This window comes from Oryctolagus cuniculus, chromosome 8 (genome assembly GCF_051225735.1).
Source record: "Oryctolagus cuniculus isolate XC-2025 breed Fujian yellow rabbit chromosome 8, ASM5122573v1, whole genome shotgun sequence".
NCBI classification, from domain to species: domain Eukaryota; kingdom Metazoa; phylum Chordata; class Mammalia; order Lagomorpha; family Leporidae; genus Oryctolagus; species Oryctolagus cuniculus.
The window spans coordinates 93,001,549-93,018,751 of record NC_142874.1 but is presented as its reverse complement, the minus strand read 5'-3'; the positions used below and the strand labels follow the sequence as shown (position 1 = coordinate 93,018,751).

Here is a 17,203-nt window from a genome sequence, read left to right as displayed (position 1 = left end):
TGATCCCTTTGATTATGGTTGTTCAACCTATACATTGTTTTGTCCTATGGCTTTCTCATGGTGAAAATCACCCTAACATAGCTCCTGGATGGGAATTCTCACATCTTTTGTCCTGATGCACTCTGGTCATCCAAACCATTCCCAGCATAGCAACCACCGTCCTGCTCTCAGAGCAGCAACACATTCATAGTTACTTGTCTTTAGTTGTTTCTGTACATGAGCCAAGCACAAGTGATGGTTAGGGCAGGTATTCTGGTGCAACCAGCAAAGCTGGTACATTTTGTGCCCTTTATCCCACATCCGAGTGCTGTTTTGAGTCCCAGATCTTCTGTTTCCAACCTGGCTTCCTGCTGATGCATCCATGGAAGCTTTAGAACAAGTGCTTGAGTCCCTGCCACCGATGTGGGAGAACCATAGGGAGTTCCTGGCTTCAACCTGACCTGGTCCTGGCTTCTACTCAAAAATAAATAAATAAGCAGATGGAAATAAATAAGCAGATGGAAAATATCTTTCTCCCTCTCCCTCCATCCCTACTTCCCTCCCTCTGGCTCCTCCTCCACACTCACATGTGCCTTCCCCTTTCTTCCTAACCCCCTGGCTCTCTGACTCTCAATTAAATGAAATTAAATAAATAAAAACTTTAAATAAATAAATCCAGGGAAACATACCAATTCCAAATAATTTGCTGGAAATTCCTCTCACTACACTTGAAGGAGTTAATATCCCTCAATCTTCATTTATGGGAAAGCAACTCTCTTTTAAAATAAATCTCTTCTTATATACTAGTATTGCATTTCTTCAAATTCAGTACTTCAAAAAATTATTTGTTACAGAACTAGAGAGAGCAAGAGAAAGAGGGTGAGAGGTCAATTTTCGTCTGGATTATTTTGCCCAGAGACATGTTGTTTTTTAATATTTTCCCCAAAATATAGATTTAAGTTTTCTTTAATTTCGTTAAAAAATTTCAGTCTTAAATCCAAATATTTTCTCTATCCTAATAATATGACTTTATGTTTCGGAGATTTCTTTTATATGTATTTTGTGTTTCTTTTGTCTGTGATGCATTGCACCATTTCTCTCTAATCTCTTTTGAGTCTATTAACAGCTAACTTACTTAGTTTGTATTTTTCACTTCAGCCCAAGCTAGTTTCTCATATTTTTAGTGGTTTCTCTTCCTCTGTATTACTTGTAATTACTCTTTCATTCTTATACTAGTTTTGCTTTTTTCCATTACACTTTTTTACATGACACTTTTCTGGTTGAGCACTTGAGCTGACAATTCCACTCTTGTTCTTGTTTGGCTCACTTCTCCCTTCCACCTTGCATTTCTGCATTTTACAGTTGCTTCGAAAACATGATTGCTCTTCATTACGTTTGGAAATCCATGCTGGAATGTTTGGTTATGACGTTTGACATCCTTTATGGCAGTATGTTTTTTAGCTTGTGGTCTCTGGGTACCTTGGTCTTTCCCAACCACCAGCATGCTATCTTTATGTACACCTTATGCTGGATCAGTTTCCCTTTTTTGTCACAGAGTAAAGTGAATGGGGTGGGGGTGGGAGGTGAGCCAATGAAGATGGAAATGTGGATTTTGTTTTTGGTTCTATTTTTTCTGTTTTGTTATTACTATTTTAGAATAAAAAACTTCTCTGCTTTTACAGATACAGACTGATTTCTGTAATTTTTCTTTTCTGTATAGTTCCACTTTTAGCCTCACTGTATCTTTGGAACCAGACTTTTTCCACAGCAGCTTCTACCTGAAGCTGTTACATCATGTCTAAAATTAGAACAAAGCAGGTACCCCAGCCTTCTAGAACACTGCATCTGTACTGTTTGATAGGCAGCTTCTAGATTATTTCTTCAAAGTTTCTTTTCTGTTTCCTCTGGCAATCCTTGTGTTAAGTCATCACTGTTTTGTGAACCAGTTCATTAAAATTTGGGGGTCCCAGCATTTTATTTCCTATTTTCACTAGATAGGGCAGTTGCATAATTGTTTCTCGCTGTCTGTCTTGGGATGATTTCCAGGAATAAAAAGAGAAAACATAGCACTGGAAACATCAAGTTTCTTATTTTTTTTTTTTTTTGCATTCTTGAATTGTAGTAAACTTTTCTTGGTTTAAAAAAATTAGAAAATGATGAAAAAATCACAAAAAGTACTTATAAGTAAATGTGTACTACTTCTCTGCCATTATAGAGGTTTACAGCAGATTCATCGCAAATTTTGGAGAGTTCCTTACATTCATAATTTCTGTTTCCTCAGAAAAATTTGAATCTCTTGGTCATTTAAATCATGATAGCACTGTTATGTTGTTTAAAAGTTGTTTTATTGTGAGTACATTTGGGTGCCTGTGAAAGTGGTATTCTGTGCTGTATCATTAAATTATGTTCCTACTTATCAGGAGAAAAGCTGACACATTCTAAATAATACTACTCTGAAGACACTATTAGCTCTCATCTTCCCACATTCAAGTTTTGGACTTTGATTCTTTCAAATAACATAGATGAACTTAATGGAAAATATAACTGTGGAACATGGAAAAGAGTGTTCAAATACAACACATTTCTCTGAGTTACAAGAACGTACTGTAGTGAAGGTCTGAGGCAATTTCCAAACTACGCATAAAATAACTTTTATAGATGTGTTGTGTCCCTTGAAAAATCTGTCAGTATTGCTATAGTCTAGGCAATGATGAATTTGTTTTAATAAACAGCTTAAGTGGTAGATTACTTTGTGTTTCATGTTCCAGTTGTTTTGAATTCATAACGTCTACTTTTCAAAATTAAGAACAGTTTAAAAATGAATAAAACAGGGGAGAGGGAGTGGATAAGGGGAGGGTTGCGGGTTGGAGGGACATTATGGGGGGGAAGCCATTGTAATCAATATTCTGTACTTTGGAAATTTATATTCATTAAATAAAAGTTAAAAAAATGAATAAAACAGGTTAAAAGATTTAGAATTTTATTGTTACTGCCCTTTTTCTATATTATCATATTCCATATAGAAAGTATACAAATTATAAAGTAAACTTATTATTTAGTAACATTAATGATAATTAATAGAAATGCCAAGAAAGACATGAAAATAAACATTCTAATATATTAAAATGAGACAAAAATCAGGAATTTAATAAAACAATGTAAGAGAAAGATATTTTATAATTAATCAAGGCTCCAGGGAAAAGTTTTCAATATTAAAAATGTTAAAGAAAAGAAAAGTTCATTTTTTTTATTTTTGTTTGACAGAGTTAGACAGTGAGGGAGAGACAGAGACAAAGGTCTTCCATCTGCTGGTTCACCCCCCAAATGGCCGCTATGGCCGGAGCTACGCTGATGGAAGCCAGGAGCCAGGTGCTTCTCCTGGTCTCCCATGCGAGTGCAGGGCCCAAGCACCTGGGCCATCCTCTACTGCACTCCCAGGCCACAGCAGAGAGCTGGACTGGAAGAGGAGCAATCGGGACTAGAACCTGGCGCCCAAATGGGATGCCGGCGCCGCAGTCAAAGGGTTAACCAAGTGAGCCACGGCATCGGCCCCAGTAATTCGTGTTTTATCTGAGTATTTTATTTCATGTTAAGGAATTAAGAAAACTAAATTTCCTTTATCCTTTTCAAAATGTTTATTTATTTATTTATTTGAAAGATAAAGTTATAGAGGCAGAGAGTGAGTGAGAGAGAAAGAGAGATCGATCTTCCATCAGCTGGTTTCATTCCCCAAATGGCCACAACAGTCTGAGTTGGGCCGATCTGAGACCAGAAGCCAGGAGCTTCTTCCAGGTCTCCCATATGGTTGAGGGGCCCAAGGACTTCAGCCATCTTCTACTGTTTTCTTGGGGGGGGGGGAGGTCATAGCAGAGAGTTGGATTGAAAGTGGAGCAGCTGGGATCAAACCTGTGGCCATATGGGATGCCAGGACTGCAGATGGTGGTTTTACCCACTAAGCCACAGCACTGACCCCTGCTGTCTTCTGAATTCCAGTTGGGGGTAGTAACAAACCATGTTTCCATCTTTCTGTGTGCTTTAAAACCACTTCAATATCATGCCTGCCTTTACCTTTCTTCTATTTTTTTAGGCATTTTTGGTCATTTACCCAATTTTCTCCTTCTTGTCTTCCTACATTATAGATTTAATATAGCATTATTTAAATATAATATGAATAACCTAACTTTACTTTTTTATTTTATTTTATTTATTTTCATTAAGATTCATTTTTAAGAGGGGTTGTATTTTATTTATTTTTTTTACTTTAAATTTTTTTATAATTGTAAAGAGAACAGATTACAAGCAGATCACAGATATAATTCTAAAAATATAGTGATACTTCCCTTCCTCCCTCCGCTCTCTTTGTTTTTTTAACTTTTATTTAACAAATACAAATTTCCAAAGTATAGCTTTTAGATTACAGTGGCTTTTTCCCCCCCATAACTTCCCTCCCACCCACAACCCTAATATCTCTTGCTTCCTCTCCCATTCCATTCACATCAAGATTCATTTTCAATTCTCTTTATATACAGAAGATCAATTTAGTATATATTAAGTAAAGCTTTCAACAGTTTGCACCCACACAGAAACACAAAGTGTAAAGTACTGTTTGAGTACTAGTTATAGTTTTAATTCACATTGTACAACACATTAAGGACAGAGATCCTACATGGGGAGTAAGTACATAGTGACTCCTGTTGTTGAGTTAACAAATTGACACTCTTGTTTATGGCGTCAGTAATCTCCCTAGGCTATTGTCATGAGTTGCAAAGGCTATATGGAAGCCTCTTGAGTCTGCTAACTCCAATCTTATTTAGGCAATCTCATAGTCAAAGTGGAAGTTCTCTCCTCCCTTCAGAGAAAGATACTTCCTTCTTTGATGGCCCCATTTTTTCTATCACTTGCAGAGATCTTTCAATTAGGTTTTTTTTTTTTTTTTTGCCAGAGTGTCTTGGCTTTCCATGCCTAAAATACTCTCATGGGCTTTTCAGCCAGATCCGAATGCCATAAGGGCTGATTCTGAGGCCAGAGTGCTATTTAGGACATCTGCCATTCTATGAGTCTGCTGTATATCCCACTTACCATGTTGGATCGTTCTCTCCCTTTTTAATTCTATCAGAGAGTATTAGCAGACTTATTAGTCTTATTTATGTGATCCCTTTGACTCTTAAACCTTTCATGATAAATTGTGAACTGAAACTGATCACTTTGCCTAGTGAGATGGCATTGGTACATACCACCTGATGGAATTGAATTGAAATCCCCTGGCACGTTTCTAACTCCACCATTTGGGGCAAGTCCGATTGAGCATGTGCCAAACTGTACATTTCTTCCCTCTCTTATTCCCACTCCTCTATTTAACAGGGATCACGTTTCAGTTAAGTTTCAACACTTAAGAATAATCGTGTATTAATTACAGGGTTCAACCAATAGTATTAAGTAGATTAAAAAACACTAAAAGGGGTAAAGTATTAAGTTGTTCATCAACAGTCAGGGCAAGGGGGCTGATCAAGTCATTGTTTTTCATGGTGTCCATTTGACTTCAACAGGTTTCCCCCTTGGTGCTCAGTTAGTTGTCACCGATCAGGGAGAACATATGGTATTTGTCCCTTTGGGACTGGCTTAATTCACTCAGCATGATGTTTTCCAGATTCCTCCATCTTGTTCCAAATGACCAGATTTCATTGTTTTTGACTGCTGTATAGTATTCTATGGAGTACGTATCCCATAATTTCTTTATCCAGTCTACTGTTGATGGGCATTTAGGTTGATTCCAGGTCTTAGCTATTGTGAATTGAGCTGCAATAAACATTAAGGTGCAGACTGCTTTTTTGTTTGCCAATTTAATTTTCTTTGGGTAAATTCCAAGGAGTGGGATGGCTGGATTGTATGGTAGGTTATATTCAGGTTTCTGAGGAATCTCCAGACTGACTTCCATAGTGGCTTAAGCAATTTGCATTCCCACCAACAGTGGGTTAGTGTCCCTTTTTCCCCACAGCCTTGCCAGCATCTGTTGTTGGTAGATTTCTGTATGTGAGACATTCTAACCGGGGTGAGGTGAAACCTCATTGTGGTTTTGATTTGCATTTCCCTGATTGCTAGTGATCCTGAACATTTTTTCATGTGCCTGTTGGCCATTTGGATTTCCTCTTTTGAAAAATGTCTATTGTGGTCCTTGGCCAATCTCTTAAGTGGGTTGTTTGTTTTGATGTTGTGGAGTTTCTTGATCTTGTAGATTCTGGTTATTAACCCTTTATTTGTTGCATAGTTTGGAAATATATTTTCCCATTCTGTTGGTTGCCTCTTCACTTTCCTGACTGTTTTTTGAAGTACAGAAACTTCTCAATTTGATGCAATCCCAATTGTTAATCTTGGCTTTGACTGTCTGTGCCACCGGGGTAATTTCCAAGAAGTCCTTGCCTGTGCCTATATCTTGCAGTGTTTCTCCAATGCTCTCTAATAATTTGATGGTGTCGGGTCGTAGATTTAGATCTTTAATCCTTAGGTCCTTGGCCCATCTCTTAAGTAGGTCGTTCATTTTGTTGTGTGGAACTTGTTGAAATCTTTGTAAATTCTGGTTATTAATCCTTTATCAGTTGAATAATTTGTAAATATTTTCTCCCATTCTGTCAGTTACCTCTTCAATTCACTTTCTTGACTGTTTCTTTTGCAGCACAGAAACTACTCAATTTGATGTAATCCCAACTGTTAATTTTCGCTTTGCCTGTGCCTCTGGGGTTTTTTACAAGAAGTCTTTGCCTGTGTCTATATCTTGCAGGGTTTCTCTGATGTTCTCTAATAATTTGATGGTATTGTGTTCTTGATTTAGATATTTAATCCATGTTGAGTGGATTTTTTTGTAAGGTGTGAGGCTTCATACTTCTGCTTGTTGAAATCCAGTTTCCCCATCACCATTTGTTGAGGACTTTCCTTGTTCCAGGACTTTGTTTTAGCTCCTTGATCAAATATAAGTTGGCTGTAGATTTTTGGATTGATTCTGGTGTTTCTATTCTGTTCCGTTGGTCTATCCATCTGTTTCTGTACCAGTACCACGCTGTTTTGATTCTAACTGCCCTGTAGTATCATGAAATCTGGTATTCTGATGAATCCTGCTCTGTTTTCGTTGTACATAATTGCTTTATATATTCAAGGTATCCTGTGCTTCCATATGAATTTCAGCATCATTTTTTCCAGATCTGAGAAGAATTTCTTTGGTGTTTTGATTGGTATCTCATTGAATCTATAACTTGCTTTTGGGAGAATGGACATTTTGATGATATCTATTCTTCCATTCCATGAACATGGAAGATTTTTCCAGTTTTTGGTATCTCCTTCTATTTCTTTCTTTAAGATTTTGTAATTCTCATCATAGAGATCTTTGACATTTTTGGTTAAGTTTATTCCAAGGTATTTGATTGTTTTTGTAGCTATTCTGAATGGGATTGATCTTAGCAGTTTTTTTCAGTGTGACATTTTCTGTGTATACAAAGACTGTTGATTGTTGTGCATTGATTTTATACCCTGCTACTTTGCCAAACTCTTCTATGAGTTCCAATAGTCTCTTAGTAGAGTTCTTTGGATCCCCTAAATAAAGAATCATGTCATCTGCAAAGAGGGATAGTTTGAGTTCTTCCTTCCCAACTTGTATCCCTTTAATTTCTTTTTCTTGCCTAATAGCTCTGGCTAGAACTTCCAGAACTATATTGAATAGCAGTGGTGAGAGTGGGCATCCCTGTCTGGTACCAGATCTCAGTGGAAATGCTTCCAACTTTTCCTCATTCAATAGGATGTTGGCTGTGTGTTTTTCATAAATTGCTTTGATTGTATTGAGGAATGTTCCTTCCATACCCAGTTTGCTTAGAGTTTTCATCATGAAAGGGTGTTGTATTTTATCAAATGCTTTCTCGGCATCTATTGAGATAATCATATGTTTTTCTTCTGCAATCTGTTAATATGGTGTATCACATTGATTGATTTGTGAACATTGAACCATCCCTGCATACCAGGGATAAATCCCACTTGGTCTGAATGGATGATTGTTATGATTTGTTGCTGGAATCAATTGGCTAGAGATTTGTTGGGGATTTTTGCATGTATGTTCATCAGGGATATTGGTCTGTAATTCTCTTTCTCTGCTGCATCTTTTTCAGGTTGAGGAATTAAGTGATGCTGGCTTCATAGAAAGAATTTTGGAGGATTCCCTTTCTCTCAATTGTTTCGAATAGTTTGAGAAGAATTGGAGTTAATACTTCTTTAAGTGTATGATAGAATTCAGCAGTGAATACATCCAGTCCTGGGCTTTTCTTTGTTGAGAAGGCCTTTATTACTGATTCAATTTCTTACTCGGTTATGGGTCAGCTTAGGTTTTCTGTGTCTTCCTGGTTCAATTTAGGTAAGTTGTGTGTCCAGGAATCTATCCATTTCTGATAGATTTCCCAGTTTGTTGGCATACAACTCTTTGTAGTAATTTCTGATGAGTTTTTATTTCTGTGGTGTCTTTTTTTACATTTCCATTTTCATCTCTAATTTTATTGATTTGGGTCTTCTCTCTCCTTTTTTTAGTTAGTTGGGCCAATGGTGTGTCAGTTTTGTTTATTTTTTTAAAAAATCAGCTCTTCATTTGGTTCATCTTTTGTAATGTTTTTGGTTTCAATTTTGTTGATTTCTTTTCTAATTTTAATTATTTCTCTACTACTAGTTTTGGGTTTGGTTTGCTGTTTTTCTAGATCCTTGAGATGCATTGATAGCTCATTTTTTTGGACTTTTTCAAATTTCTTGATGTAGGCACCAACTGCTATAAAACTTCCTCTTTACACTGCTTTTGCTGTATCCCATAAGTTATGATATGTTGTGTTGTTATCCTCATTTACTTCCAGAAAGTTTCTGATTTCTCTTTTGATTTCTTGAATGACCCATTGTTCATTCAGGAGCATGTTGTTCAATCTCCATGTGTTTGCATATTCTCTAGGGACTCTTGAGTTTCTGACTTCCAGATTCATTTGGTTGAGATCTGAGAAGATGCAAGGTATGATTTCAATTCTTTTGAATTTGCTGAGACTTGCTTTATGGCCTAGTATGTGGTCAATCCTAGAGTAGGTTCCATGCACTGCTGAGAAGAATGTAAATTCTTTCATGTAGGATTGAAAGTTCTGTAGTTATCTGTTAGATCCATTTGGGATATAGTGTCAATTAAATCTGCTGTTTCTTTGTTGATCTTCTGTCCAGTTGATCTGTCTATTTCTGAGAGTGGAGTATTGAAATCCCCCAGTACTATTGTATTGGAATCTTAGTTTCCCTTTAAGTCCCTTAACATATCTTTTAAATAACCTGGTTCCCTGTAATTAGGTGCATATACATTGATAATAGTTACATCTTCCTGTTGAATTGCTCCCTTAATCATTATAAAGTGTCCTTCTTTGTCTCTCTTAACAGTTTTTGTGTTAAAGTCGATTTTGTATGATATTAAGATGGCTACGCCAGCTCTTTTTGGTTTCTGTTGGCATGGAATCTTTTTCCAACCTTTTACTTTCTGTCTGCATGCAGCTTTGTTGGAGAGATGTGTTTCTTGTAAGCAGCAAATAGATGGGTTTTGTTTTTTAATCCATTCAGCCAGCTTGTGTCTTTTAACTGGAGAGTTTAAACCATTTACATTCATTGTGACTATATGATAAGTAGTGACTTTGCCCTTCCATTTTTCTAAAGATATTTCTAATATATAATTTGAATTTCCTGTGACCTTTTACTGAGAGATTTTCTTCCTTTGCCTTCTTTCATACAAATGGCTGTGTTTCTGTGTGTACTTCTTTAAGCATCTTTTGCAGGTGTTGGCAAGTGGTGACAAATTCTTTCACTTTCTGTTTGCTATGAAAGGTCTTTATTTCACCTTCATTCACAATTGGAGCTTTGTAGGATATAATATACTGAGATGACTCTTTTTCTCTCTTAGTACTTGGACTATATCTCGCCATTCTCTCCTAGCTTGTGGTGTTTCTAATGAGAAGTCTTCTGTGAGTCTAATGGAAATCCTCTAAAAATAATCTGATATTTCTCTCTTGCACATTTTAGAATCTTTTATGTTTCACTGTGGTGAGCTTGAATATAATGTGTCCTGGCGAGTATCTCTTCTGGTCATGTTTATTGGGAGTTCTGCTTGCTTCCTGTATTTGGACGTCTCTTTCTCCAAACTGGGGAAGTTCTCTGCTAGTATCTCACTAAAAAGGCCTTCCAATCCTTTCTCTCTCTCCATGCCTTCAGGAACTCCTAGAACCTGAATGTTGGGTTTTTTAATAGTATCCTATAGATTCCTAACAATATTTTTTAGATTTCTAATTTCCTCTTCTTTTCTTTGGTTTGACTGTATACTTTCCTGTGCTCTGTTGCTCTGTCTTCTAAGTCCGATATTCTCTTTTGCCTCACTGATTCTTTAAGGCTTTCAACTGTATTTTTAATTTGTTCTATTGAATTCTTCATTTAATTTGGTTTTCAATATCTCAATTTCATGTTGTATTGAATTCTTCATTTTGATTCCTCCTTAAGATTTTATTTTCATGAGAGAGATTTTCTTTCATGTCCTGCATGGATTTCAGTAGTTTGTGCATTTGCTTTTGATTACTTCTAAGTATTCTTATCATCAATTTTTTGAGTTCCATTTCTTGCATTTCTTCTATCTCATTGTCTTCATATTCTTATATTGAAGTGTCATGTTCTTTTGGGAGTGTCATGTCTTCCTTATTGTTTCTTGGATTGTTGCATTTGTTCCGCATTTGTGGAGATACTTGTTGGTTTTTTTTTTTTTCCACCGTGGCAGCTTTTATCATACTATGACTCTGTAGATAAGTGGACTGTCTGCTTCTGGTGAATCTCTAGAGGCTTGTGGTGGGTGTGGCCAGAGAGCTCTGTTCAGTTCTTCAAGGTTAAGGGCATTCCTAAGGTTGCACACTGAGGTTTGGTGTAGTAAATCCTCTCTCTCTCTCTCTCTCTCTCTCTCTCTCTCTTTTTATCAGAAGGGAAGTAAATCTGCCCAGCTGTGCTCTTCTCCTTGATGGTGATCAGTGCCTGAGCACTAGTCCCAGTGGGTATAATATTCGTCTGCTCTGTCCCAAAGACCACACAAAGGATCTGTGTAGTCCTCAGTGCAAGCTCAGATTCCCCTGCAATGTCTCTCACCAAGTAGCCTGGACTGCCCAAGCTTGTTGTGTCTTCCATGGATACCACTCACATTTCAGCCACACCATCTGTTCTCCCACACACCCTCAGTTTTTTTTTTTTCCCCACAGTTCTGGTTCAGAAGCTTCACACAGTCAGAAGTTCCTAGCCACCTATTATTTCTACCCACCAGAGTCAGGAATTTCCGCTCAGCTAATTGCCAGGCGCAGACATGAGCCTGCACAGCTATTACGTATGTCCAAAATGGCACCTGCTGCATCAGCTTGTATGCCTTTGTAAAATGATTGGGGAGAGAGAACTGTGTCCAACCGTCCCTTTTATATTTTCTCTCCTCTTATTAGGCTGGTGTACTTTCCCCACGGGGCTTGAAGCCTCATTCCCTCTAGGCTCTCCCTGCCACTTTTATGCCGGTGTCTCAGGCTACTGCGGTCTCATCACCCCTCACTTTCTATTGCTGGTGTGGAGGCTCTCGGCTGCTGGAGTCCCAAGCTGTGGGCTCCCACACCCTCCATGTAGATCCACCATGTCCCTCTAATTATTGAAGAGATTCCTCTGCCGTTTTTCCCTAACTCTTCCCTGAGACTACACTATCTCCACTTTTATTAAACTATCTTCTCCTAGACTTGATCAGTAAGCTCCCTCCTATTCCGCCATCTTGGAACCACCTCTTCACATTTATTTTTTAAAATTTTTATTTGTTTATTGTAATTTATGTAAAAGATACAAATAGTAATCTCTCAACTGCTTGTTCATTCCTCAGAAGTCCACAGCAGCTGGGGTTGGGACAGGTAGAAGCCAGAAGCCGAGGAATCAATCTGGGGTCTCACATGTGGGTGGCAGGAACTAAACTAGTTTAACGATGACCTGTTGCCTCCTTGGGTGTACATTAGTAGAAAACTGGAATTTGGAGTAGAACTTAAACTCGGGCAATCCAAAATAGGATATGGGTGTCCAAAGGGGAACCTTACTTGATGTTCCAAATACCTGCCTAGTCTCAAATTTATACAAAATCAGCCACCATTTCTGCGTGTCAGTGTTTTGTACTTAAGTTCTCCCTCTGACAAAAGTTGTTTGCCGGGTTTGTGCAGGAGGCTCTGCTCCTGGGCCTCCTTCCTCCCTTGCTGTGTCCTTTGCTCTGCTGCCTTTGCCTCTGGTCTACCCAGACCCTGCTCTTTTAGCCATGAGTTATTTTCACCAAATGCTCCTCCATTGCTTATTTCCTCATGTATTCTTCATTGTCACGGATCGGAACAATGTTTAATACTTTTTTGTGATTTCTACATTTCTTATTTATAAAAAAGGAAGTTTTCATGCATTTCATATATGCAATTTTTAAAACATAATGATACTAACCACCTTCTCTAACTCATTTGCTCCCACCTTTCCTCCTTCCTTTCTTGTTTTTCTTTTAAATTTTTGCAGTGACATACTTTGAATTTACTTTATAATCACAATTTTAATCCTCCACTAAATAAAGAATTCAACAAGTAGTAAGTAGAAAAACCATCATTTCTCAAAAGTATAGACATGAGCTATATACAATAATCAAATCTAGGGGTGTCAATTTTATTCATATACAATACAATTTTGTACTCTATATATTACCACAAATGAGAGTAAACATGATTTTTGTCTTTTTGGGACTGGCTTATTTCGCTAAGTATAAATGGTCTCCCACTGCACATCCATTTCACTAAAAAAATAAAAAAAAAACGGTATCATTCTTTAAGTCTTTGTAGTATTCTGTCATGTATATATACTACATTTTGTTTGTCTAGTCATCAGTTGATGGACATCTGGGTTGATTCTATATCTTACCTTCTATGAACATGATAATAAATATAGGTTCCATATGCTGATGTAATTTTCTTTGGGCAAATTCCCATGATAGATCTGTTTTCAGATTTCTGAGGCATCTCCAGACTGTCTTCCATAACAGGTGTATGAGTTTACTTCCCACCAGCAGTGCATTACAGCACTTTTTTTCTTCACATCCTCACCAGCATTTGTTGACTTTGATTTGTGGAAGATAGCCATTCTAACTGGGATGAGGTGAAACTTCGTTGTGGTTTTCTTCTTGGTAAAAAGATTTATTTGGCCGGCGCTGCGGCTCACTAAGCTAATCCTCTGCCTTGCGGTGCCGGCACACCGGGTTCTAGTCCCGGTCGGGGCGCTGGATTCTGTCCCGGTTGCCCCTCTTCCAGGCCAGCTCTCTGCTGTAGCCAGGGAGTGCAGTGGAGGATGGCCCAAGTGCTTGGGCCCTGCACCCCATGGGAGACCAGGAGAAGCACCTGGCTCCTGCCATCGGATCAGCGCAGTGCGCCAGCTGCAGTGCGCCGGCCACAGCGGCCATTGGAGGGTGAACCAACGGCAAAGGAAGACTTTTCTCTCTGTCTCTCTCTCTCACTGTCCACTCTGCCTGTCAAAAAAAAAAAAAAAGATTTATTTATTTTGAAAGTAAGAATACAGCATGTGCCAGTTCTGTGGTATGATCCTTTTGATGTCGTTTTCTATTTGATTTGCTAGTATTTTATTGGGACTTTATGAATTTGTTCATGAAGAATATAGGTCTACAGTTTCATGCTGTGTCTTTATTCACTTTTTGTATTAGAATGATGCTGGGCTCATAGAAAGAGTTTGGCAGAATTATATCCTTTTCAATATTTTTGGAATAGTTTGAAGACTATTGGAGTTAGTTCCTCTTTATCTGTTTTGTAGAATTCAGTAGTAAAACCATCAGGTCTGGGAGTTTTCCTATATGGAAGACTTTTTTTTTAAACTTTTATTTAATGAATATAAATTTCCAAAGTACAGCTTATGGATTACAATGGCTTCCCCTCCATAACGTCCCTCCCACCCACAACCCTCCCCTTTCCCACTCCCTCTCCCCTTCCATTCACATCAAGATTCATTTTCGATTCTCTTTATATACAGAAGATCAGTTTAACATACATTAAGTAAAGATTTCAACAGTTTGCTCCCACACAGAAACATAAAGTGAAAAATACTGTTTGAGTGTGGGGAGCAACTCGGACTAGACTAAGTTACTGGAATTAAGACTTATTCTATGCATCTGCTCTCCCACAATATGGCGCTGGGAGAGGAGTAAAAACAACTTTTACACAGCTGCCTCCAGTTCAACCAGTAACCTGCAGGAGCTGATCCCGCTCCTGATTGGAGGAGAGCAGCGTACTCGGCGTGTGGGTAGCAGAGTTGGGATTGGTGGAAGAGGACTATAAAGGAGGAGAGAGACAATATGCACCAGGAACATCTAAGGGGAACACCTGAGGAACATCTGAGCAGCCCCCGAGAGAGCCGGCCGGTGGTGTGCCGCTCCCCCGCAGAAGTGGGGAAAGTGGCAGGGGGCACCGCCCTTCCACGGAGGTGGAAGGGTCGGTAGCCAACCCGGGAAGAACCAGCAGCAAACCCGGGAAGGGCCGAGCAGACAAAAGAACAGCGCAGATTTCCTGTGTTGTTCCTCCACGAAGAGGGGGAGCGACATTTGAGTACTAGTTATAGCATTAAATCTCAATGTACAGCACACTAAGGACAAAGATCCTACATGAGGAGTAAGTGCACAGTGACTCCTGTTGTTGACTTAACAAACTGACACTCTTGTTTGTGGCATCAGTAATCAGCTGATGAGCTGATTGAGCTGCCAAGGCTATGGAAGCCCCCCGAGTTCACCGACTCTGATCATATTTAGACAAGGCCATGGTCAAAGTGGAAGTTCTCTCCTCCCTTCAGAGAAAGGTACCTCCTTCTTTGATGACCCATTCTTTCCACTGAGATCTCACTCGCAGAGATCTTTCATTTAGGTTTTTTTTTTTCCCCCAGAGTGTCTTGGCTTTCCATGCCTGAAATACTCTCATGGGCTTTTCTGCTGGATCCGCATGCCCTAAGGGCTGATTCTGAGGCCAGAGTGCTGTTTAGGACATCTGCCATTCTATGGGTCTGCTGTGTATCTCACTTCCCATGTTGGATCATTCTCTCCCTTTTTTATTCTGTCAGCTAGTATTTGCAGACACTAGTCTTGTTTATGTGCTCCCTTTGGTTCTTAGTCCTATCATTTTGATCAATTGTGAACAGAAATTGATCACTGGGACTAGTGAGATGGCATTGGTACATGCCACCTTGATGGGATTGAATTGGAATCCCCTGGTATCTTTCTAACTCTACCGTTTGAGGTAAGTCAGCTTGAGCATGTCCCGAATTGCACATCTCTTCCCTCTCTTATTCCCACTCTTATCTTTAACAGTGATCACTTTTCAGTTAAGTTTTAGCACTTAAGAAGAATTGTGTATTGATTACAGTATTCAACCAAAAGTATTAAGTAGAACAAACAAAAAAAGTACTAAGAGGGATAACATATCATCTCCTTATGAAGGAGAAGAAAAGGCAAAAGGCATTGAAAACCTGATAAATCAACTAGAACTTGGGGCCAGCACTGTGGCGCAGCGGGTTAATGCCCTGGCTTGACGCGCCAGCATATGGGCGCTGGTTCTAGTCCCAATTGCTTCTCTTCAAGTCCAGCTCTCTGCTATGGTCTGGGAAAGCAGTAGAAGATGGCCTATTGCAAAATAGGATGACTACTGATGATAACATACTTTATATGTCTCTAAAAAAAGAAAGAAAACTAGAGATTCTGAATGTTTTCAACATAAAGTAATGTTAGGTATTTCAAGAGAAATTATATTTACTCTGATTTAACATTATATAGTGTACCCACATATGGAAACATCATATAGTCCATGATAAATATGCATAATATTTATGTGTCAGTCAAAAACATATAAAATTACATTTTATCCTATGTAAATCAATTTTTATCTTGAATCAGTACTCTATCTGCATTTTACATCATTTCTTTTATGTTGGGTTTAAATTACGTGAAGAATATTTCATTTAAAATTTCCTTCTTCTTCCTTTCCCTCATCTACTTAGAAGAACACAACTGAATCCTTGTTTACCACAGACATGATGTCACTTCATTGATTCCTGTTAGTAAAAAACATCAAGTAATTATGACTGGAGAGAATGTGTGTCCCCTGCCACTCTTTTGCTTATATGCAACTTAAGTGAAGACCAATATATGAGAAGTAAAAAATAAAAAAAATACAAATATTTTGTTGCTAAATGGTATCTCATGTTTTTTTAAAATATTTTTCTTTATTTGACAGGTAGAGTTATAGTCAGTGAGAGACAGACAGAGAGAAAGGTCTTCCTTCCTTTGGTTCACTCTCCAAATGGCGGCTATGGCTGCCACTGTGCTGATCCGAAGCCAGGAGCCAGATGCTTCTTCCTGGTCTCCCATGTGGGTGCAGGGCCCAAGCACTTGGGCCATCCTCCACTGCCCTCCTGGGCCACAGCAGAGAGCTGGACTGGAAGAGGAACAACCAGAACTAGAACCCAGTGCCCATATGGGATGCCGGCGTGGCAGGCAGAGGATTAACCAAGTGAGCCATGGCTCCGACCCACGGAGTCTCATTTCACTTATACTTTCTTAATTCTTTTCTCTTTATTTTTGTCTGGATTTATTATTTCAAAAGTTATGTCCTCAAGGTTAGAACATCTTTCCGGCCGGCGCTGTGGCTCACTAGGCTAATCCTCTACCTTGCAGCACCTTCACACCTGGTTCTAGTCTTTGATGGGGTGCCGGATTCTGTCCTGATTGCCCCTCTTCCAGGCCAGCTCTCGGCTGTGGCCCGGGAGTGCAGTGGAGGATGGCCCAAGTGCTTGGGCCTTGCACCCGCATGGGAGACCGGGAGAGGTACCTGGCTCCTGGCTTCAGATCAGCGCGATGCGCCGGCCACAGCGCGCCGGCCGTGGCGGCCATTGGAGGGTGAACCAATGGCAAAAGGAAGACCTTTCTCTCTGTCTCTCTCTCACTCTCCACTCTGCCTGTCAAAAATAAAAAAAATAAAAATAAAAAAAAGAACATCTTTCCTTCACTTGGTTTATTCTGCTGTCAAAGGTCTCAATTGTATTTTTATATCATTGCTTGGTGATTTCATCTCCAAAATTTGTATTTGGCTCTGCTTAAAGATTTCTATATCCTTAA

The 17,203-nt window shown here is 38.9% G+C and overlaps 1 protein-coding gene across 2 annotated transcripts in view; it reads left to right on the top strand.

Annotated features, from left to right (window-relative positions):
* Positions 1–17,203, top strand: part of BANK1 (B cell scaffold protein with ankyrin repeats 1) — a 352,635-nt gene that overhangs the window by 43,348 nt on the left and 292,084 nt on the right. The gene's annotated exons all lie outside the window — the stretch shown is intronic.